This window comes from Microtus pennsylvanicus, chromosome 14, assembly GCF_037038515.1.
Source record: "Microtus pennsylvanicus isolate mMicPen1 chromosome 14, mMicPen1.hap1, whole genome shotgun sequence".
Lineage (NCBI taxonomy): Eukaryota > Metazoa > Chordata > Mammalia > Rodentia > Cricetidae > Microtus > Microtus pennsylvanicus.
This window is the reverse complement of record NC_134592.1, coordinates 55,584,528-55,610,157: the sequence shown is the minus strand read 5'-3', so window position 1 is coordinate 55,610,157 and position 25,630 is coordinate 55,584,528. Positions and strand designations below refer to the sequence as shown.

Sequence of the window (25,630 nt, the reverse complement as noted above, 5' to 3'; positions counted from 1 at the left end):
CAAACTAGATAAAATATAAGAGGTCTTTTCACATTTAAAATCTTCCTGCCTCCCAAAGACACAGTTCAGCATTAAGGATATGTGGTGCAGTTTCAGAGAACCCAAGTTCAATTCCTAGTACACACATGGCAGTGTATACCATCTATAACTCCAGCTCCAGGAGATAAAAATACCCTCTTCTAGTCTCCACAAGAATTAAACATACACAGACAGATGAGCAGGCAAATTATTCGTACATTATATAAAATAAATAAACCTGGAGTCTCCTTCTGAGATTCCAGGATGCAGGATCCTATTTCAGACTGAGGTCAAGGTTAAAGTTAAGAGCCACCTAGGACTGAGAGAGCCTGAGAAACAAGCTCCACCGGGAGCAGAAGCCAGGAGCAAATCAGCGATCTCCACCAGAACAGGAGTGGGGCAGAACCTAGGACAGAGAGCAAATAGCTTCACAAATAGCTCCACCGGAAGCAGAAGCCAGGAGCAAATCAAGTCCTGGGAGCCAACCCACTTCTGGGACACTGGCGGATCAGGGTTGAACTAGTAACCAAATCCAGAGTCAGCGATCTCCACCAGAACATGTTCAACTCCAAGCCAGGGACTTCTGCAGGAGGGGATCCAGACCAGAATGTACAGAAACAGGGTAAAGCCGGCAACCTAGGCCAAAGTAGGCCTGAGACAGCAAACTGCAAGTGAGCACAGCAAGGACCAGAGCGCTGAGCTATCTCCAAGAACACTGAGTAACCTAGCGGTTAGAACTGTGACACTAACTGTACCACGAGGAACAACCATCTGAGCTTTGGATTCACTGGTACCTAGAAGATTATTCAAGAGAATCTCAGACAGCCCCAACCACACCTATTAGAGGAAAAGATGAGTAGAAAAGGTAAGATCATACACTACACCACAAAGAGCAAAACAACACCAGTAAAACCTAAAAACCCTACAACAGCAAGACCTGAACAACCAAATATGGATGAAAAAGAAGAAAATGAACAAAAAATAACTTCAAGTATATGTTAGAAATTCTTAAAGATGAAGTGAGAAATTCCCTTAAAGAAATGGAGGAAAAGACAAAGAATTGGAAGATATCAGTAAATAACTTAAAGAAAACCAAGAAAAAGAAATCAAACATATAAAAGAAACTATCCAGGACTTGAAAACTGAAATAGAAACAATAAAGAAAACACAAACCGAAGAAATTATAGAAACAGAAATCATGAGAAAAAGATCAGGAATCACAAACGCAAGCATGAACAGCAGAATACAAGAGATGGAAGAGAGAATCTCAAGCACTGAAGAAACAATAGAGAAAATAGACTCATCAGTTAAAGAAAACATTAAATCTAACAAAAGCTTAACCCAAAATATGCAGTAAATATGGAACACCATAAGGCCAAATCTTAGAATAATATGTATAGAAGAAGGAGAAATAGTTCAACTCAAAGGCACAGAAAATTTATTTAACAAAATCATAGAAGAAAACTTTCCCTACCCAAAGAAAGATATGCCTATGAAGATACAAGAAGCTTACAGAATACCAAATAGACTGGATCCAAAAAAAGTCCTCTCGTCACATAATAATAAAAAAACAAACAAACAAAAAAACCTAAATATACAGAGTAAAGAAAGAATATTAAAAGCTGCAAATGAAAAAGGCCAAGTAACATATAAAGGTAGACCTATCAGAATTACACCTGACTTCTCCTTGGACACAATGAAAGCCAGAAGGTCATGGTCAAGCATTATGCAGACATTTAGAGACCACAGATGCCAGCCCAGACTACTATACCCAGCAAAACTGTCAATCACCATAGGAGGACAAATCTAGATTTCACCAATACCTAGCCACAAACCCAGCCCTACACAAAATACTAGAAGGAAAACTCCAACCCAAGGAAGATGGCTACACCAACAAAACACAGACAATTGATGATCTCATAACAGCAAATCTCAAAGAAAAAATGCACAAATTAACATCACCAATGATAAAAACTAAATTAACAGGAGATAGCAATCACTGGTCATTAATATCCCTTAATGTAAATGGACTCAACTCACCTATAAAAAGGCACAGGCTAACAGACTGGATACGAAAACAGAATCCATCCTTCTTCTGCATACAAGAAACATATCTCAAGCTCCAAGACAGACATCATCTCAGAGTAAAGGGTTGGGAAAAATATACCAATAAAATGGACCTAAGAAATAAGCGGGTATAGCTATCCTAATATCTAACAAAATAGACATCAAGCTAAAAAATCAGTCAAAAGAGACAAAGAAGGTCATTTCATATTAGTCACAGGAAAAATCCATCAAAAGGAAACTTCAATACTGAACATCTATGCCCCAAATACAAGGGCACCTTCATATGTAAAAGAAACACTTCTAAAGCTTAAATCATACATTAAACCCCATACACTAATACTGGGAGACTTCAACACTCTACTCTCACCACTGGACAGGTCAATCAGACAAAACTGAACAGAGAAATAAGAGAACTAAGGATGTGGGAGTGTCATATATCAATCTGTTGATTTCATTGGTTAAGCAATAAAGAAACTGCTTGGCCCTCATAGGTTAAAACATAGGTGGGAGGAGTAAACAGAATAGAATGCTGGGAGGAAGAGGAAGTGAGCTCAGACTCGACAGCTCTGCTCTCTGGAGCAGAGACGCCATGCTCCTCTCTCCCAGGCTGACGCACGCGATGAAGCTCTGACCCAGGATGGACGTAGGCTAGAATCTTCCCAGTAAGACCGGTGCTACACAGATGATAAGAAATGGGCTAAATTTATATGTGAGAATTAGCCTAGAAGAGGCTAGATAGAAACGGGCCAAGCAGTGTTTAAATGAATACAGTTTGTGTGTTGTTATTTCAGAGCATAAGCTAGCCAGGTGGCCAGGGTGCTGGGGACGCAGCCCCGCCGCTTCTATTACTACAAACTAACAGATGTTATGACTTAAATGGACTTAACAGACATCTATAGAATATTCTATCCAAACAGAAAAGAATATACCTTCTTCTCAGCACCTCATGGAACCTTCTAAAAAATTGACCACATACTCGGTAACAAAACAAACCTCAACAAATACAAAAAAAAATGGAATAACCCAATGTATCTTATCAGATCACCATGGTATAAAACTAGAAGTCAACAGCAATACTAATTCCAGTACATAAGCAAATTAAACAGGCCTATAACTGCTGAAGAAATAGAAACAGTCATCAAAAGACTCCCAACCAAAAAAAGACCCAGGACAAGATGGTTTCAGCTCAGAATTCTACAAGACTTTCAAAGAACTAATACCAATACTCCTCAAATTATTCCACACAATAGAAACAGAAGGAACATTGCCAAACTCTTTTTATGAGGCTACAATTACCCTGATACGCAAACCACAGAAAGACATTACTAAGAAAGTCTCACTCATGAACACTGATGCAAAAATACTAAATAAAATACTGGCAAATCAAATCCAAGAACACATCAGAACCATCATCCACCATGACCAAGTCGGCTTCATCCCGCAGCACAGATGTAGGGATGGTTCAACATACGAAAATCTGTCAATGTAATCACCATATAAACAAGCTGAAAAATAAAAACCACATGATCATCTCATTAGATGCTGAAAATACAACATCCCTACATGATAAAGGTCATGGAGAGAGCAGGGATACAAGGAACATAACTAAACACAGTTAAGGCAATATACAGCAAGCCAACAGCTAACATCAAACTAAATGGAGAGAAACTCCCAGTGATTCCACTGAAATCAGGAACAAAGACAAGGTTGTCCACTCTCTTCATATCTATTCAATATAGCTTTTGAGGTCCTAGCTAGAGCAATAAGACACCAAAAGGAGATCAAGGGGATACAAATTGGAAAAGAAAAAGTCAAACTCTCACTATTTGCTGATGATATGATTGTTTACATCAGTGACCACAAAAATTCTACCAAGGAACTTCTACAACTCATAAACACTTTCAACAATATAGCAGGATGCAAGATTAACTAAAAAAAAATCAGTGGCCTTCTTGTACAGATGATAAAGGGGCTGGGGAAGAAATCAGAGAATCAACACCATTCACAATAGCCACAAGTAGCATAAAATATCTCAGAGTAGCTCTAACCCAACAAGTGGAAGACTTGTATGACAAGAACTTTAAATTTTTGAAGAAAGAAATTGAAGAAGACACCAGAAAGTGGTGTACCCATGCTCTTGGGTAGGCAGAATTAACCTAGTAAAAACGGCAATCTTACCAAAAGCAATCTACAGATTCAACTCAATGCCTAGCAAAAATTTCTTCAAAGACCTTGAAAGAATGGTACTCAACTTCATTTGGAAAAGCAAAAAGCCCAGGATAGCCAAAACAATTCTATATAATAAAAGAACTTCTGGAGGCATCACAATCCCTGACTTCAAACTCTACTACAGAGCTGCAGTACTGAAAACAGCCTGGTATTGACACAAGAACAGACAGAAAGATCAGTGGACCCGAATAAGAGAGCCAGATATCAAATCTACACATTTTCGAACACCTGATCTTTGATAAAGAAGCAAAAAATATCAAATAGAAAAAAGCATATTTAACAAGTGGTGCTGGCATAACTGAATATCAACAGATAGAAGAATGAAAATAGACCCATATCTATCACTATGCACAAAACTCAAGTCCAAATGGATCAAGTGGTGCAGGCATAACTGCATATCAACAGGTAGAAAAATGAAAATAGACCCATATCTATCACCATGCACAAAACTCAAGTCCAAATGGATCAAGACCTCAACATGCAGCCAATCACACTGAGCCTTATAAAAGAGAAAGTGGAAAGTATACCTTGAATGCATTGGCACAGAAAATCACTTCCTAAATATAACCCCAGCAGCACAGACACTGAGAGAAACAATTAATAAATGGGACCTCCTGAAACTGAAAAGCTTCTGTAAAGCAAAGGACACGGTCAACAAGACAAACGACAGCCTACAGAATGGGAAAAGATCTTCACTAACCCCACATCAGACAGAGGTCTGATCTCCAAAATATACAAAGAACTCAAGAAATTGGACACCAAAAGTTCACATAATCAAAAAAAAAAATGGAGTACAGACCTAAACAGAGAACTCTCAACAGAGGAATCTAAAATGGCTGAATGATACTTAAGGAAATGTTCAACATCCTTAGTCATCAGAGAAATGCAAATCAAAACAACTTTGAGATTCCATCTTTTACTTGTGAGAATGGCCAAGATCAAACACACTGATGACAATTTATGCTGGAGAGGTTGTGGGGAAAAGGGAACACTCCTGCATTGCTGGTGGGAATGCAAGCTGGTACAACCCCTTTGGATTTCAGTGTGGCGATTTCTCAGAAAATTAGGAAACAACCTTCCTCAAGACCCAGTAATACCACTTTTGGGTATATATCCAAAGGATGCTCAATTGTGCCATAAGGACATGTGCTCAACTATGTTCATAGCAGCATTGTTTTTCATAGCCAGAACCTGGAAACAACCTAAATGCCCCTTGATTGAAGAATGGATAAGAAAAATGTAGTACATTTACACAATGGAGTACTACACAGCAGAAAAAAATAACGACAGTTGGACTTTTGCAGGAAAATGGATGGAGCTAGTAAACATTATTTTGAGTGAGGTAACCCAGACACAGAAAGACAATTATCACATGTACTCATTCATAAGTGGTTCTTAAAAATAAAGCAAAAAAAGCCAGCCTACAAACCACAATCCCAGAGTACTTAGACAACAATGTGGACACTAAGAGAGTCTTACATAGATCTAATCTACATGGGAAATAGGAAGTAGTAAAAGACAAGATCTCCTGAGTAAATTGGGAGCATGGGGACCTTGGGGGAGGACTGAAGAGGGGAGAGGAGAGGCAGGGAAGGGAGCAGAGAAAAATGTAGAGCTCAATAAATATCAATTAAAATAAAAAATAAATAAACCTGGAGAATAGTAAGGTGCTCTCTAGAACAATTCAAGAGAAAATAGAAAATGACATTTGCAGATAGGCTACAGAAAAAAAAATCAATTCTGTATCATAATACCAAATTTTTACCTTTCCAAATGCCCACTAACTTTTCTGCTTCTCTTCTGAAGGCTCTGCCTACCTTTGTGAAGTATTAATCAAGCACAGTAGCCAGTGATATCCTACAGTCACTGCACAGTCTTCAGGAGCACTGAGTGAGCCTTACTTTCTGCACAAACCTTTAACATTTTAATCTAGGGGAAGTGTTTTACAAGGTGATGACCCACCCACCATCACACACACGCACACACACACACACACACAAAGTTGATCAAAAAATATTACCTATCTTCAGAAACACTTCTGTTGGAAAGTACTTGTGAACCAGTATTTTCCAAAAGAAACTAAGTAATTATTTCACCAGAAATCCAAATTAAGATTTCTGAATTTTAAAAGCGACTCAAACAAAAAAAAGGAAAAAGAAAAAAGAAAAAGGAAAGAAAAGGAAAAAGAAAAAGAAGAAAATGAATTAGGCTTTGGAATGCTTTGCAGATCCTTGAGAATACTAAATTTAAATAGCAGGATAATTCTAGACTTTAGTTTCCACAGATTAAATTTCTCAGATGTTTCATTTGTTTTTTTTTTAAATAAAGGGATAACCTTTAAGAACCTGATAATATATTTACTCTCCTTCACATATTTATTTTATTTTTTAAAGATTTATTTATTATGTATACAGTTTTCTGTCTGCAGGTCAGACCGGTAGAGGGCACCAATCTCGTTATGGATGATTGTGAGTCACTATGTGGTTGCTGGTTGTTCAGGAAGAACAGCCTTAACCACTGAGCCATCTCTTCAGCCCCTTTTCACATTTCACATATTTTTAAACATTTAAATACTATAGCATGCATGCAAACAAAAGTTTTAAAAGTCAGAGGTCAGCTTTCTTTTTTTTTAAGATTTATTTCTCTATTTTATGTGCATGAGTGCTCTGTCTGCATGCCAGAAAAGAGCACCAGATCCCATTACAGATGGCTGTGAACCACCATATGGTTGCTGGGAATTGAACTCAGGACCTCTCAAAGAGCAGCTAGTGCTCTTACCTGCTGAGCCATCTCTCCAGACTCATCAACTTTCCTTTTAAAGCCTAGATAGTAAATGTGTCCCTGAAAGTTTACTGAATTAACCTGGGTGAAAATCAAAAATTCGTCCTTTTTTCTTGTTGGCTGTCTGAAGGCAAGATGGGACCCCAGCAACCCTACTGGAGTCTTCACGGAAGTTCAGCCAGGGTTCTCACTCTTGACACGTTTGCTCTAACCACCATGGTTTGATCCAGAAATTTGGGCTGGACACCACTGACAGCACTCAAAGGACATAGGCTTCATTAAGCTGGACTAAGAGACCTTGAATAGATTACTCAAGACTGTCCACCTAGTAAAAAAGATTGTGTTAGTCTTTATATGATTAAAAAAAAAGTGAAGATCTTAAAAAAACAATCAGGCTCAGGAGGGTTGAAGCTCACGGGGCAGCCTCGGTCCTCACGATCCGTCCTGCCTGAAGGTATCCACATGCCCACTCGGCGCCATAGCTGTCAATATGATGAGCAAATATACGATGGTGAAAATTGGAGATGGTTCCTGTGTGTGCTGTAGTAAGAGGAAGTTCTGAAGAAGCAAGGGCTGAGAGAAATGGACTAGTAGTATTGATAGCCTGCTTGCTACCTGAGACCAGAGTAATGCCTGGACCTGGGCTCTGCCTAGGGCTATGTCTGGGTCTGTGGTACTACTGCAGTCGGGATCTGTGTGATGTCTGTGGCCCATGTCACCACCAAGACCATGGGGATGCCGTTTTGGGGCCCCATTGGTGTCCAAAGATTGTGCTGCCACTGGGGTCATGTTGATCTGAGTGGCCTGTGCTGCCACAGATGGACATGATGACACCCCAGCCCGAGCTGCAACCAGGGGCCATGTTTGGGTCCATGGTCCTTGCAGCAACCAGGGTCTGTTTTAATGTCCATGGCTTCAATAACCACTGAAAGCCGTGAGGATGATCGGAGTCTGGTCAGAAAACTGAGTCCATTTGGTATCCAGGGACCATGCTGCCACCAGGGCCATCCTAATGGCTATCATTCTAGGGCCATAATGACATCTGAGTCTGAGCCCCATCGCCACCAGGGTCTGGGTTGATATACATGGCTCCTGGTATCTGAAGATATACCAAAGCCATGCAGATGGGGATCAGAGGATCATGCTGCAGCCCGAGTCGTACAGATCTAAGTGACTTGCACTGTGCAGCAAGGTGTCTTGGTGATGTCTGGGCCTGGGTTGCAGCTGAGAACCATGTCTGGGTCTGTGGTCCTACCATAGCAGAGGTCTGTGTTGATATCTGTGGCTTCTGTTGCCACCAGGGGCTATGTGGATGGATGCCCAGGGTCTGGAAAGCCACCTAAAATCATAATGATGTCCAAGAACATTGCTGCTGCCAGAGCCATACTGATCTGGGGGACCTGTTCTGTCACTAAGCCATGGTGATTTCTAGGCCTCAGCTGCTGCCGAGAGCCATGTCTGAGCCTGTGTTCCTGCTGCAGATGAGTCTGTGATGATGTCCATGGCTTGTGTTACCAGAGAGGTCACATGAACCATGTGTGTTGAAGTCTGAGGTTCATGCTGAGCCAGCACCACCTCTCACTGGGTCTAGGATAGTTGGCCTTGTCCCCTGTTAGATACTGCAGCAAGAGAGCAGGCCCTACCCACCAAGACAGAGCTGCCCCCTTCCTCGGCACTCAGGAGAGATTGCCCCAGCCCTCACCACAGGTGCGGGAGAGCTGGCCCTGCCGGCATGGGCCTTGAAGAGCTGGCTCTCCCCATGCCTGAGGGGGTGGTCATAGTGTTGGGACTGACCAGCTCAGCTATCACTCAGACCCACACTGTGTGGGCCTTTTGGTTGGCCCATCCTAACATCTGCCCCATCTAGGACCTGCTGGAGTATATGAAGGGACTGCTCTTGTGGAAGGACAGCTACAAGATCTCCAGGACTTGGGTCAACAGCAGGATATCTGAGAGGAGTTTTGGTGAGGATCCAGGGATGATGGTGTGCCAGAGGCCTTGACTTCTCGCAATGAAAATTTGTGGGTGGGGCTGACTAGACAAAAGGATATACTGCGTGACACACCTCAGCCCCCAAAGCCAGTGGGATGACTGAAGAAGCGTTGGAAAGGTGGAGGAGAGAAGTTGTTTTTTGTTTTTCTGTTTTGTTTCTAATTAACTCTGGAGAGGTTCTTTTGGGACATGCTGCAGAGGTAAGGGGCGGATACAGAGAGACTAGGAGGTGAACAGGGTTAGGGCTCATTCATGTGAAATTCCCAAAGGGTCAATAAAGAATTAGATTAAAATTTTTTTTGTTTTTTGTTTTTTTGTTTTTTTGTTTTTCGAGACAGGGTTTCTCTGTAGCATTTGGTTCCTGTCCTGGAACTAGCTCTTGTAGTCCAGGCTGGCCTCGAACTCACAGAGATCCGCCTGCCTCTGCCTCCCGGCTAAAAAATTTTTAAATTCAACAATTTAATTATCCTTCATCTACTAAATAGTAACTGTCATTTAGAACAACCTTTCCTCAAACGGTGGTACAATTTGTTAGCCTGTAAGATATAACATAAATAATCTGCTTCTAATAATGAAGTAGCAAACATTTAAAATTATTTCCTTAAGGCAATCAACAATAATGAAGATGGGTCCAGCAATATGGTGGCCTATCCACAAACCACTCTTTCAGGGCACACACTGAAATGCTGGATAATGAGTTAGACAGATGGCTTGTGGTTAAGAGCACTTACTACTTTTTCAGAGGACCAGAGTTTGGGTCCTGGAATGGCTAACCTTAGTTGCCAACCCATCCATTCTATCAGTTCTGTCCCTCTAGAGAACCCTGACTAATACAGCTGCCAGCACTCATGTTGGGTAGCTCACAAACACCTGTAACTCTAACACCAAAACATCCAACACACTCTCTGGTCCCCGAGGGCATCCACACACATGTGCACACACACACACTCTTTAAAGTCAAATAAAGCCAGGCATAGTGGGACCCAGCACTTGGGAGGAATAGGTAGTTCAGGGATAGCCTAGTTTACATGGCAAGTTCAGGTCAGCCAGGGCTACACACAGTTTAACTCTATCACAAGCATAAAGGCGGGTTGCAATTCAGTTGGTATAAAACTTGTCTAGCAGACAAAGCTGGAAGGTCAGGAGCTCAAGGTCATCCTTGACTACATTAGTCCTTTCTTTGAAAAAAAAAAACCTACAAAGTATTTCCTAAAATGCATGTACACATACAAACAATCTAAAAATGACTGAAAAGGATAAAATTTAAGAAATACAATCTAGATCCTAATCCAGACAATTATACTGACTCACCAATTAAAGACAAAGTCAAGAATTACAAATTAAAGAAGGCTAATGAAAAGCAAATAAGGTAGAAAAAACAATTATTAGATACTGATTTATTTAGCAACTTACTTAAAGTACTGCTCATACTGCCTATGTGCCAAGCATGGCTTCACTTTACTACCAGGAACAGAATGACTGGACAAGTAGTTGAAACAATGGGTCACTGCCCTTAACAACCTGTTGACTGCCAGGTACACTTCTCTAAGATCTTGCTTGCCTGCCCCACTTGTGGTTTTAGAGTATAAAAGGAAAATACAAACTAGACCCAGCATGGAAAGCTTTCAGGTGTCCTGGCTTCAGTGTACTGATGACATCTCTTCTCTTCCACTCTCACTGGTTTCTGGGTGCTTATTCCAGAAAGAGTTCTACAACAAACATATTTTATAGAAATTGTTTTGGGCTTTGTTTTTTGTAAGCAGGAAGTTTTCTTGTACAACTATTTCAAAATATAAAGAAGCACAAATAAGAATTCTAATGGGAAATTACACTAGTGTGGTGGGTTTCCAATTCTTGTATCTAAATTATGTAAAAGCTAAGGCTCTAGTCCAACAGATGATGCTATCTGTTTTCAGAGTAGTCAAAAGAGTAATATTAATATTTTATAACCAGTTGCACATGTCCCAAAATAGGTATTGCAGTTCATAAAGTCAGTCCTCTAGCAATGAAAATATTCTTTTGGATACTGAAGAGATTAGGCATAAGTCTTTTAGGAGTTTAAAGTCTAAAACAGCCAGGCAGACATAATAAGCAATGAGTTTTCACACAATGCAAGTACTTTAAACCAAATATTTGCATATGTGAAATTTTGTGTATATGCTTGTAAGTTTAACTATAAATAAAACCTGTATAAAGTGAAAAGCAGGTGGACTGTTCTATGCTCTGAATCCTATTTAAGTTCAATAATTGCACATTTGGATGTTATGGTATTGCCAAAGGGAGATGAACCTCTCGACATATTGACTTGTATGTTTGCCTTGTTGCAGATCTGTAATAAGCCACCAGTGCGTGTGTGCCAGTTTACAAACTATACTTGGTGTCCCAGCAGCATTCACTATGGAAGGAATGGTACAGTTTCAGTGTTTAAGCTGAACAGCCCTGACGGTGGTACCAGAGCAAAGAATTTCTGATATAAATACACAACAAAACTACAATTTTTAAAAAGAATAATGGCATAGCTGGGTGTGGTAGCAGAAGCAGACAGATCTCTGTGAATTTAAGGCCAGTCTGGTTTACAGAATAAGTTCTGGGACAGCCAGGTCTAACAGGGGAAAAAAAGGCATCAAAGAAGTCATTTACACTTAAATCCTCATGAAAGCCTTTAACGAAATCTCACAAAGTATCTCTACACAGTATACAACACGGATTCTTCTATTTATTTTTCTATTCATTTTCAATTAAACTGAAAATCTAAAGTGAAGTCTGATGTTTTGTTTTAAAACCTTCAAGGAGTACTGGCCAACGACTTTCCTGCAATCATGTCCGTGTTCTTGTCATTCATAACCTTTCCCCAAACTGCTGTATCTTACTGTGCACCTTCTGAATTCGAATTCTCTTTCAAGGCATAGCTCAAATGCCCCCGTCCCTATGGAGGTAGTATTTAGATACTACTTCTTCTCTCTTGTGTGCACAGCATGTTTCACAGCTGGCATATGACCCCACACTACCAAGCCATCACCTCTTTAGTGCTCCACCACCTGCTCAGAATATGACTGCTTAGATCCATCATTTTTAGATTTTCAAATAGGCATACACATAGATGGTTATGTTTTTAACATGGTTTTTAATTATTTTTATATTATTATTATTACTATTATTATATGTTATTTGGTGTTTTGCCTGCATGTATGTCTGTGTGAGCATGTCAGAAGCTTTGGAACTGGAATTACAGGCAGGTATGAGTGAGTTGCCTTGTGGCTGCAGGAATTGAACCCAGATCCTTTGGAAAAGCAGCCAGTGCTCTTAACCACAGAGTCATCTCTCCAGCTCCTCTTAAACATGTTTGATGAGAAATGGCATGTTTATTATTTTTAAAAGGCTTACATTAACAACTAACCTGCTTCTAGAAAGTTATAAGAACACTTGATAGAAAGATGAGGAGGACCCTCAAGTCTATGAACTTAAAGGAATTTAGACAAAACCAACAAATTCCAATAAACACCATTTTAGCCTGGTCATTCTATTTTAGGTTTGGGTGGAGAGAAAAGATAACAGTTTGTGGCTTCCTTGCATTATCTGAAATAAAATACCAGTAGTCAATTTTATTTCCTTTGTTTTCTAGCATAAATTTACCATTTTCTAAGTCGCTAATTTTTACCAGACATACAGGGCTCATTTGTTCTTTAAAAACAAATTCGATTACTTGACTGAGTAGCATATAACATCCATTTTTGTGTTTTCTTTACCAGAATCCAGGTCTTGAAAGTGTTAGGCAAGTGTTCTACCTTGAGCTACAAGCCCAACCCTCTGATTTAATTAAACTTGAAAAATACCTCAAATGCCCCTATAAACATTGCAGTTCAAATGCATGTTTTGTGCAATCTCTGTGTTTGAGGTGCTGTTATAATAGTCTCATGGACAGGTAAACTAAAGATTGAAAGTATTAAGTAATAAACAACTGAAATCAGACTCCGGTCGTCTGCTTTCTCTCCCTATTTATCCAGTCTTCAAGTCTCTCAGCGGTTAATCACTACCTACCACATGAAGCTACTGCGGGGATTAAATGCTACATGTAAAATACCAGTCTAAAGATCCCCTGAGTAAACTGGGAGCATGGATGCCATGGGAGAGGGTTGAAGGGGAGGGGAGAGGCAGGGAGGGGAGCAGAGAAGAACGTAGAGCTCAATAAAATAAAAAAAAAAACCAAAAAAAAAAAGACCTAGTCTAGAGCCTATCAAAAATACTATTATTACCAATACATGACAGCTGCTTTTTATAAAAATATTCATTCTAAAAACTTACCAAGAACATACACAGCTGGGCTAGCAGGAGGCGAGACAAGAAGATTTCTAGTTCAAGACCAGCCTGAGCAATATAGTAAAATACCCTAATTCAAAACACAAAACATCCAATCAAAGCTTTTCATGGAAGTTAGCCAGCTGATTTCCAAATACATATGGGAGAGAAAAAAGCCAAAAGCAGCCAAGAAGCTGCTCTTAGCTTTCTATGACTTCAAGAAACCACAGCCCAAAACATCAAACAGACCTAATGCCCAGAGTCTGAAATCAATGGGCTGAAATCAAGGCACTAGCGGTGCCACTGTCTTCCTGCAGACACTGCAGAGAAGAACCAGTCCATCCTGCCTGTACCATCTTCTAGAACCATTTGCCATTCACCTAGCGGTCACATAATTCCAATCTTCAAGGTCAGTATCTTGAAATTTCCATTAGCTCTGTCTTAGCCTTCTCTCGGGTCTCCTGTAGGTCAGTTAATTGTATTACATGATGTGGGTAAAAGTAAGGGACTGGTGTACTTTAATATTTCACTTGCTCTCCAAAACCACAGAGAAACCCTGTCTCAAAAAATCAAAAAAAAAAATTCACTTGCTTCTAAAGATGAGTTTTATAAAAGCTGAATGTTATAAACAAGATAATAAAATGTCTTTTGGTGGGAGAAATTATCTGTTAATCCCTGCCATAATGACATAAACATTTTTCAGTTAACGCCCTAGATATATGTGTGTCTTTGCCTGTACATTTTTCAGCTAATGCCCTGGATGTGGGTGTGGGTGTATAAATGTATGTGCACATACACGTTTGCCTGTTCTTCTATGTTATACAGCACAGACTTTAGATTCTGAATCAAAATCTTTTACAAGGTTATTTAAACAATCCCATCTTTCTTTCTGATCAGAATACTAACTTCTATGATTTTTTTCTACCACTGCCAATTAAACATTCACAAAACAGTTTTGCTCTCCTCATACTCCTCATATATCCACTCAAGAACTGAACAGTATTTACTGAGCACCCTAGTATAGGGCAAGCCACCACACTGAATTTAGGGATATAAAAAGATAGTTCTCTGCTCAGGAAACACTTGAGGCATTCCTTAGGTATGGAAATAATATTGTCACCCAAAAGTTTGAAAATTACTAGAGATAAATAAGCAGTGTATGAAAGCCTCATGTCAGTTCCTATGCTGACCTCATCAGAAAGGCTTTACAGAAGCTCTGTGGAGCATCTCCCCTCCCCCCCCCGGAAATTTGCAAAAGTAGAAACTTTCAGATGGTAAAGGTGATAGAAAGACAGACTGGTACAGGGACAGTGCAATGACTTCTGGTTCGGCACTACAGTGTAACACGCCAGAGTTGTAACTAGGGGAAACAGGTAGGCAATGAATGTGGTAGAAAAGATCTCAAGATGCTTGAAGAGGTCTTTTCAGGGCAGATTCTGCTTCTGAGATTAGGAAGCATGTCCGAGCTAAAGCCTAGAATGTGATGGGAGTCATCAACAGGACATACGGGAGCATCTGAAGCCAGGGCAATTTAATCCAAGATTATATATAGGTACAGAAACGAGACTTGTAAAGAGAACACTGAAAGTACTAACACTGGAGAGAGGACCTGGCTAGAGAAACAAGTCTGCAAAAGTGTAATCAATGAAATGGACTGATCATGTGGTGCCTCCCCAGCACAGGCAGGGTAGGGGGAGCAAGGGATCCAGGGGGTCTGAGGCCAGCCTGGCCTAACATAGTGAGTTCCAAGATAGCTATGGTCACAGAGAAATCCTGTCTCAAAAAACACTAGAGAGAGAGAGAGACAGAAAGAGAGAGAATGAGAGAGAGAGAGAGAGAGAGAGAGAGAGAGAGAGACAGACAGACAGACAGACAGACAGACAGACACCAGAGGTAGAGAACTCAGAGCACTGAGAAAGTAACATGTATCCCAAATCATGGGGTATTTTCAGATGAATGCAAAGGTGAAACAGAAGCTTAAGAGCAGTTAAGGCAAATACAGGACACCGGCTTCCTCATGCATGGGAGAGGAATGCCACTCATCAAAGAAATCTGCTATCAAGGAGAGAACTGGGATTCAGATGAGTTAAGTGAGTTTTAACAGAATAAAGTACTACTACATTCCTTTGCTTTTGATGATTCAACTATATCACTCAGCTGGAATGGTAAGATCAGATAATTTGATTGTTTAAATACAAGCTAAACATTCTGAACTTCATTTTCCTACAGTGGGGATCCATGAAAGTTGGTGTGGCATACTTAGTAATGTGCTATAGAAAGTTCAGAAAGGGAAACCAACTAATAAACTGCTACAAATTATTGAGCAAAAGAAAATAAACATTTTAATAAAAAAATGATAGTAAGAACAGTCAAACCTGAGCAGGATGGAGTTGGCTGGTGCTGGTGCGAAAGCTTAGTTGGTAAAGTGCTGCCACACAAGTAAGAGGGTTGGAGTTTGGATCCCCAAAGCCATGTAAAAAGCCAGGGACTATGGACTTTAATTCCAAAGCTCAAAGTCAGAGACAGGAGGATCCCTAGGGTTTTTTTTTTTTTTAGTAAGCCAGTAGAACCAATCAGTGAGCTCCAAGCCAAATGAGAGACCCTAACTCAAAATTAAATAAATAAATAAGGAGAAACACTTGAGATATCTTTCATTGACCTCTGACCTCCATATGTACACATATGCGCATACACACACATGCACCCCAATTCACCTACACACAAACAAAAAGATCAATATTTAGCTGAAGATGTAATGTAAAGATGTCCCACACAGACCAGGCATGGTGGCACATTCCTTTAATCCCAGAAGCAGCGGCAAAAGGCCTCTGTGAATTTAATATGGCCTACATAGTGAGCTCCAAGATAGCCAGGACTACATAGAGAGGCCTTGTCTCAAAAGGTGGGAGGCCCATATATTTCAACTCTGAGGTCTCAATATAAATTACCATTTTCTATCTATTATTAAAGATTCATGCCAATTGGAGGAAGGTGATATCACTTACAGAAACATAAATACTAATCACCTATTCTACTATTTTCTCCAAGATCTGTTTCTATTGTATGAACATTCAACAAAGGTACTATATAATAAATATATGAGTGCACACACATGACATAAGTAAATTTCAAATTAAACTTAAAAAATTTCAAAGTCAGTCATGGTGCAATGCTCGCACCTGAAAGGACAAGGCAGGGTTATCTTAAACTCAAGGCAAGTGAGTGAAACAGAGACAGAAACGAAGAAAAGGAAGGTTTTAGCCAAAAACAAAGACACCATAGACTTGTAACATGACCTTTCTCTTTTCACCTGAGCCACCAGGAAATTTAAGAACAAAACTCGATGACTTATAGTTGTAATCGGCTCATCTCTAACCTGAAGATGTTTCTCTTCTTCACCTGGTGACTACTGAGTTGTTCTTTCTTTCTCTAATTATTCACGCTACACTTTATTCATTGCTTACTTGGATACAATACAATCCTTAATAAATGAAATACTGTCACAAAATGGCTTACTATATTAACACAGCTTGTTCTAGTAAGCATATGAACTAGAATTATGGTTTGAATCTTTTTATGTTTCAAAAACTTGGTATCCAGCTAATGGTGCTATTTTTGGAGAGGTTCTAGAAACTTAAGTGGTAGAGCAGAGCTGAGAAAAGTAAATCACTGCAGACAGATCCTTACAAGTACATTATTCCCAGGCTGCTTCCTGATCACGGTGTGTGAACAGTTGCCCTCTGCCACAGGCTATCATCTGCATCCAAGAAGCTCAATGACCTACACATCAAGAAATATGAAGATAACCTAATGGCTCACAACCAATAAGGAAAAGAAAACATATGTTGCATATAGGATAGGATCCAGATGAAAAAAGACTCATCAGAAACATTACAAGCAAGGAAAAAGTGAAGTAAATATTGTAAAGACTAACGGGGGGAAAACAAACCCATAAACCTAGGATTCTAAAAAGAGCAAAACTATGTTCCAAAAAGCATTAAAGGCAGTCTTAAAAATAGAGTAGGTTTTCATTAGCGGACAATCACCATAGAGGAAATGTTAGTTTTTCAAGCACAACTACAGAATGTTTTGCATAATACATCTATTACACAGACTAGATATGGTTTCTATGTAAGAGAATAACGGTACTAGAATGATACTAAACAGAGAAAAGTGTAAGACTCTATTGTCATCTACAAATCGTACAAAGGCTGGGGTGTGCCTCACGGGCAGAACACATACCAAGCATCTGTGAAGCCCCAAGTTCCATCCTCAGCCCTGAAAAACTTAAAAATCCTACAAAGATAACTATTTGCATAGATAAAATAATATGGCATTGGATTTACAGCATACAGGTAAAGCATAATAAGAAAAGCACAAATGTTCAAGTGGGAAAATGGAAGCATACTCTTAGAAGGATCTTAAATGCAAACTGCTGTAATATCACTTAGAGGTGTAGACCCTCACTGGTTTACAGATACAAGCTAAGAACTAAATAAAAGGGGGAAAGGGGAAGGGGAAGGACGGGAACTAAACAAGCCAAACAGAAAACAAAAAGCAAGATGGCAGACTCAAACTTAATCATATCAATAATCATTACATCAATAATGATTACATGCAATGAACTCTCCATTAAAAGGCAGATTACTAGGGTTCTCACTAGGCATGATGATGGACTCCTGTCATCTCAGCATTCCTGAAGCTGAGGCAGGAAGAGAATTTCAAGTTTCAAGGCCAGCCTGGGCTATACAGTGAATGCCAGGTCAGCCTGGGTTACATAACAATATGTTTGGTGTCTCTAAAAAAACCATCAACTAACCAGGTGGGGCTGTGGTGTGTAGCTCAGTCAGCAGAGTGCTTGTCTATCTAGAATGCATAAAGCTTTGGTTTGATCCTCAACACATACAAGCATGGAATCACAGGCCTGTAATTTCAGCAGCCGGGGGTGAAGGAAGGAAGATCAGAAATTCAAGATCATTCTCAACTACACAGTAAGTTTGAGGCCAGTCTGGGATGCATGAGATACATCTTATCACATCTATAGATGGAACTCTAACTAGGGCTGACTAGTGAATGACACAGACACAGAAAAACTGGGAAACTGGAGTCTGAGTTCCCTAATGGGAAACCACAGTACCCCAGAAGCTCAGTGGTTACCATATACAGTTGAACTGGGAGGCTAGTGATTGCTAACCTCAGTAGGGGCAGTCTTTGTAAGAGAGCAGTCTTCAGGCTATAAATACCCAAGAGGAGAAAGCTACGGTGGAAATTATTTTGCACACACTATCAACATCCACACACAGGCCAGGGAAGGGCTTTACCATTCCTCTAAGCCTCACCCAGGAAAGCCTTTGCCACTCCCATGGGTATAAGGCATTGAGGTCTTTGACATAGCTGTGCCCATGTCAACAACATACATTCACTCAGAACTTCATCTGCTTCCTACACTGGCTCAAAATGAATAAATTAAGGGGGGGACAACCAAGTAATAGGAAACCCACATTAAACATATAGTATATTTTAAAAAATGGAAAAACTCTTATCATTCAACACTAATCAGATGAAAGCAAATGGGGCTATATTAATAGCAATTTAAAAGGGCTGGCCACCCACACCGGACAACTAGAGTTCCATCTCCAGAACCCTTGTAAAGGTAGAAGGAGAGAATCAATTCCATAAACCAACCTCTACATGAGCATTGTAACACACACACACACACACACACACCATACACTATCAATTTTTTAAAATAGTATTGTAGATTATAGGACAAAAACTGTTACTAGTATAACAGGGCCCCAAATTTAGTAGGCCCAAGGCTTTAGCACGACTGACTCCATGACAGAAGTACTACTCAGGCCACAAAACTCAGCAAGAAGACAGTACCACCGGCTAAAATTAAAAAAAAAAAAAAAAACTTAATCCATCAAAGTCCGTAGTTCCAGGAAAGTCTCTAAATGTACTAATCTTTGTTGTTGTGGAATATTACTTTAACCAGGCAAAGATGTATTAAATTTATTTATGCTATGGAATATGACTTTAACTGTGTAGAGATGTGTTAAATTTGTTTATGTAAGGGTATGTTCTTAATTATATAAAGATGTGTTGCACTTGTTTCACCTTGCCTGCCTAAGGCACTGATTGGTCTAATAAAAACCTAAATGGCCAATAGTTAGGCCAATAAAGGGATAAGTGTGGCTGGCAGGCAAAAAGAAAAATAGAAGAAGGAATCTAGGCTCGAGAAAAGAAAAGACAGAGGACAGAATGCGGGGGAAAGAGAAGGAGGCGCCCAGGGCCAGCCAGACACAAGAGGTAGTGAAACTAAGATATACAGAAGGAAAGAAAAGGTAAAAAGCTCTGAGGCAAAGCGTAGATGAAGAAGAACAGGTTAAGTTAAAGAAAAAAAGCTAGCCAGAAACAAGCATAAGCTGACGACAAGCATTCAAAACTAGTAAGTCTCCAAGTCATGATTTGGGAGCTGGTTGGTGGCCCAAAGAAAGCCTGCTACAAATCTTGGCTTTTTGACTTCTATAGTTCCACTTCTAGCTAACTGTTCTCATTAACTGAAGTATGTCAACCCAGGACATGGTTTTTGTGTTTAAAAGCTCACCCTGAGAAGGGCTCAGTTACATTGGGATCCCAAACACCCAATATAGTCAACAGCTAATTAATAAAAGATTCTCTACTGGCTTAAACCTGTGTCAAAGCAGTCTTTGGTGGATACCCCATAACACTAGTAATAAAGAGGCCACTCCATAATGATAAAGAGCTAATTTTTTTTAAAAAAAAAAAAAAGAAGAAGAAGAAGAAGAAATAACAAGCCAGATATAGTGGCACGTATCTGTAATATCCTCTACTTTGGGCCACTAATCAGCTCCCAAATCATGACTTGAGGCAGGAGAATTACTTATGCCCAGAAGTTCAAGCCCAGTCTGGAGCAATACAGCAACACTCTCTCAAGAGAAAAGAAACAAGACAAAACAATTCACAAACTTAAATGTCATAGTGGATCTTAACCAAAAGGCTACAATACAACTCACAACCTAACCCTTTAAGATACCTAAAGACAGGGGCTAGAGAGAAGGTTCAGCAGTTAAGAGCATTGGCTGCTCTTCAAGAGGACACTGGTTCACTTCCTAGATCCCACATAGTAGCTCACAAACGTTTCTAGCTCCAGTTCCAGCGGATTCAACACTCTTCTAGGCCCCACAGGCGCCAGGCATGAACAGGAGGCTGAAGATGAGGGGCATCCTAGATTAAAACAAGTTCTACTAGTTCCACTAGTAACTAGGCAACATAGGGAGACTGTTTGTTTTTCAGAAGAGGATGTGAGGAAAAGCTAGCTAGCTGGGCATTATAGCTCCCACCTATAACCCCAACACGTGAGTTAAGGGAGAATGATAGCCATGAGTTCTAGAGCAGCCTGAGTTATAAAGTAAATTCAGGCTAGCAGTGGGCCAGTCTCAAAACAAGAGATTGTGGCTCAGTGAGGAAAGGCACCTGCCACCAAGCCTGAGTTTGATTCTTGGGACCCATATGGCGGTACCATAGTGCATATGCACAAAATAACTACATAAAAATGAGCTTCTTTTTTAACTCTACAATAACAAAACAATACTAATAATAATCAAGACTGACTGAGGTGTAGCTCAGTGGTAGAGTACTAATATATTTAAGGCCCTGGTCTCTAATCTCCAGCATCACAAAGAAAAAAACTGTAAGAAGGAAAAAACAAAACAAAAACCTAACCCACAATGAGTGTGATTCATAACACGACTAAATGAAAAAAAATGTATAACCTGTAGTAAGCAGAAAACTCCAACGCTGATTCCTAGTAAAAATCCCCAGAAATGTAGGCTTGAGGAAAAAATTTCTAAATTTAATATAAAATCTATCTCTTGTTTTAAAAAGACAAAAACCAAAGCTGGGGAGACAGCTCTCTGGACTTGAGTTTGGATTCCTAGTACCTACACAAAGTTGGGTGTGGTGGCTCGCATCTGTATCCCTAGGGGGTGAAGGGACAGGTAGAATTCAAGAGCTTGCTGGCCAGCCAGCTAGTCTCACAATCAGCAAAGTCTGGATTCAGTGAGAGTCCCTGCCTCAAAAAATAAATAAATAAATAAATAAATAAATAAATAAATAAATAAATAAATAAATAAGATAAAGAAACACCTAATGTTGTAATGTTGACCTCTAGTCACCACTCATTTGCTCCCTCTCGCTGTCTCAGTCTCTCTGTCTGTCTGTCTCAGTCTCTCTCTCTCTCTCTCTCTCTCTCTCTCTCTCTCTCTCTCACACACACACACACACACACACACACACACCATCCTCTCTTCTTTTGTGTAAGAAAAAGTCTGCCAAAACTTCCACATAGAATCAGAATTTCTAAGCAGTTCAAAGCGAGAGAGGAAAGGGGGGGGCACTACATAGAGCACCTGCATTGGAAAGGGAAATAGAAGAAAATCGAGAGTATTCATCAAGTGAGGGTGGGGACAGATCTCAAGGTGCAGAGTTGGCTCAGGGAATAAGAAGAGTGGTTGTCTTTCCAGAGGACATGAGTTTGATTCCCAGCATCCACACAGTGGCTTATAGCCATCTGTAACTCCAGTTCTAGGGGATCCAACGTCCTTTTCTGGCCTCCTCAAATACCAGACACACAAGTAGTACACACATGCAGGCAAAACACACACACACATTTTTGAAGTCTGTATTTCCCTAAACTAACTATAATTAGAAATAAATAACAAGATAATATTTGGGGGGAGGGGCTTTTTTTAGTCGTTTTGTTGTTATTTTGAGATGGAGTCTTACATCTAGTCCTTACTGGATTGGAACTCAGAGATCCGCCTGCCTCTGTTTCCCAAGAGCTGGGATGGAAGGTGTGTGCCACCACAGATGCCTAAAACAACATTTTGTAAGAGCTTCAAGAGTAGAAGATATTTAGGGGTGAAGTCTCGACAAAGACCCACAAGATGCTGAAAACAATGCAGCACTGCTGAGACCATTAAAGAAGCCCTAAGGGAAACACAATGGGTCAGGACTTGAAATATTTAAATTGTCTTTATGTTTTCCCAGACTCTTGTCCAGACTCAAAACAGCCCCAATCAAAATCCCAATGGGTTTCTGTTTTGTTTAGAAACTGAAAGACTAGTCTTTCATTTTTTTAATGTTATTTTATGTGTATGGGTATTTTTCCTGAATATGTCTGTGTACTATGTGCATGCCTGGTGCCTCCGTAAGAGACCATAGAGGGAATTAGATCCCCTAGAAGTAAAGATACCTGTGTGCCACCAAGTGAGTGCTGGGAGCTTAATCCAGGACTTCTGGAATAGCCACTGAACCATCTCTCCACCTCTGTTTTTTTGGAGGGTCTCACACTATGTTGCCCAGGCTATGCTTGAAGCAGTTGTCACAAATGATCCTCTGGTTTCAGCATCCTGAACTGCTAGACTACAAACTAGATGTGCCACCAGGATGCATTGGGCTTAACAAGTTAATCTTAAACTCACATGGAAATACTAAGGGTCTGGCACTTCAAAAGCACAAGCAACAACAAAGAACACCTCTGAAAATGAAGAGAAACGTTAGAGAACACTAAATAGGTTTCAGGATTTATTTTAGTTACAATAATCAAAATATTGTGGTATTGGCACCAGCACAAATAAAACAGATCTTGAAACAAAACAGTCTAGAAATAGGCCCACACATATTTAGACAAGCAAGTTTCAACAAAAGCACATGGGTAACTCAGTAAAGCAGGACTTAAGCAGAAGTCTGAGAAAGACTAGGGTGGGGAAGCACCCTACAACACACTTTACATCACACCTACAAAGGCAAGTAAATTTAGAATGAATAACAGACCCAAACACAACCTAAAATGCTATCACTTTTAGAAGCATGTAAGAAAATATGTACTTGGGCCAAGCAGTGGTAGCATACACCTTTAGTCCCAGCCCTCAGGAGGCAGAGGCAGGTAGATTTCTGTGAGTTCAAGGCCAGTCTGCTCTACAGAACAAGTTTCAGGATAACCTCCAAAGCTATACAAAGAAGCCCTGTCTCAAAAAAAAAACAACAACAACAACAACAAAAAACAAACAAAAACCAACAAAACTGTACCCGTGAGTTAGGCAGATTTTAGATGACACTGTCCAAAAATTACATAAAAGAAAAAGTTGACATAAATTTTTAATTAAGCTAAAGTTTTGGTTTTGGTGGTCCTTCTGGGGATCAAACCCAAGAACTTGTGTCAGGTAGGCAAACATCCCCAACTCATAAACATTTAATAAAAATTAAGGATGCTAGGGGCTGGAGACTTGGTCTGAAGTTAAGACTCAGCACTGGCTGAGCTTTCAGAGAACCAGGGCTCAATTCCCAGCACCAACATGATACTCACTCAGTTCCAGGGGTCTTGACACCCTCTCTTGTCCTGGTGTGGGCACTGCATGCACATGGTACAGAAACATACACACCAAACACTCATAAACATGAAATAAAAATAACAGTTTTAAAAAGAGAAAAACTTGTATAAAGAACTTTAAAAACTGAGTTAAAAAACAAAATAATTTTTAAAAAATTATATCAAGGGCTGAGGAGATGGCCTGCAGATAAAGCACTTGCCAAACAAATATGAGGACCTGCATTCAAATCCCAACCCTAGACCTTGGAAGGCAGGGACAAGTGATTTCTGGAGCAAGCTGGCTTGCTAGACTAGCTGGTATCAGGAAGCTCTGGATTCAGTTTAGAGACTCTGCCTTAAATAAGATGAGAATAAACCAGAAATATTCATAACCTCAACCTCCAATCCTGCACATACTCATGTACATACACATAAACACACACACACTTTAAGAGATTTTTGAGAAACTTTACCGGAAAAGCTACACAATAGTAGTCTCATGCTATCAGACATGACCAGTACACATATTACAGAGGCTGGAATGAAGAGAACTGGCCACAGAGAGCTGTGCTAATGTATATGGAGGAACTGGTACCCTCAACCTGCTATTGAAATGTTAAACAGTGAATAAGAGATTGGCAGTTTCTTTTGTTGCTGTTTTGTTGAGACAAGGTCTCTCTCATTCTGTAGCCCAGGCTAGACTACAACTCATTACGCAGCTTCTACTAGCTTCAGACTTGAAGCTGTCTCAGCCAAGTGCTGAGATTACAGGCATCAGCTACTGCACCTGGCTTTCCAAGTTTTCACATTGTTTTTTGTTTGGGGGTTTTCTAGGCAAGGTTTCTCTGTGTAGCCCTGAAACCTCAGAGATCTGTCTGCTTCTGCCTCCTGAGTACTGCACAGTCACACACTACCTCCGCCCAGCTGGCATGGTCCTCACGGGTTAAATATACCACTGCCACTTGATCCGGCCACTCCATTCCTAGGTATCTCTCCATTTGAAATGAAAAGTCTGTCTATCAAATACACTTTGCAGCAGCTTCACTTGTAATAGCCCCCAAACAACCCATATGTTAATCAACAGATAAGCAGGAAAGTTGTGGTCTAGTAGACTACAACTCAAGAATAAAAACACAAGCCACTGACACACCCGAGTACAACACAGGTGGATTTCAAAATAATGAGGCTGAGTAAAAGAAAATGTAAAACACTATAAAGTTTCAGTTATCCGCTATATAATCCCATTCATATAAAACTCTACAAAATGCAAATGCAGAGAACAGATTGGGACTTGTCCAGGAACGGATAGGAAGGCATAAGCTGAGGAAGAAGGAAAGGAGGAAGGGAAGTATGGAGAAACTTTGGGAGGTTAAGGACATATTATCTTATGTATCTGACTATAAGCTTTTGGTGCTTGGCTTTGATGGTAGTAGAGGTTGAACCCAGGACCTCAAGCATGCTAGACAAGCACTCTTCCACTGACCTCTTTTTTCTGTTTCTTGTGTTGTGGAGAAGATAACTCCAGGGCCTTATACAGTGCATGCTTTATTACTGAGCTACAAACCCAGCGCCAAGCTATATTTATCTTGTTTGGATATGTCTAATGTTGATTGCATGACCCATGTCAAAATTACTGTACAAACTTTAAATATGTGCAATTTACTGGATGACAACTGTACCTTAATAAAGCTGTTGAAACGACCCAGCAATAATCCAGGATTCTCAACCTTTCTAATGCTGAGACTTTTAATAGTTACTAATGTTGTGGTGACCACAACCATAAGATTATTTTCACTGCTACTTCATAACTGTAATTTTGCTACTGTTATGAAATGTAATGTAAATATCTGA

General features: G+C 40.0%; 1 protein-coding gene and 1 pseudogene across 6 annotated transcripts in view; one reads left to right on the top strand and one right to left on the bottom strand.

Moving 5' to 3' along the window:
* Ralgapa1 (Ral GTPase activating protein catalytic subunit alpha 1) overlaps window positions 1-25,630 on the bottom strand; it is a 214,732-nt gene that overhangs the window by 185,144 nt on the left and 3,958 nt on the right. The gene's annotated exons all lie outside the window — the stretch shown is intronic.
* LOC142835114 (small ribosomal subunit protein uS14 pseudogene) lies at window positions 7,231-7,387 on the top strand (annotated as a pseudogene).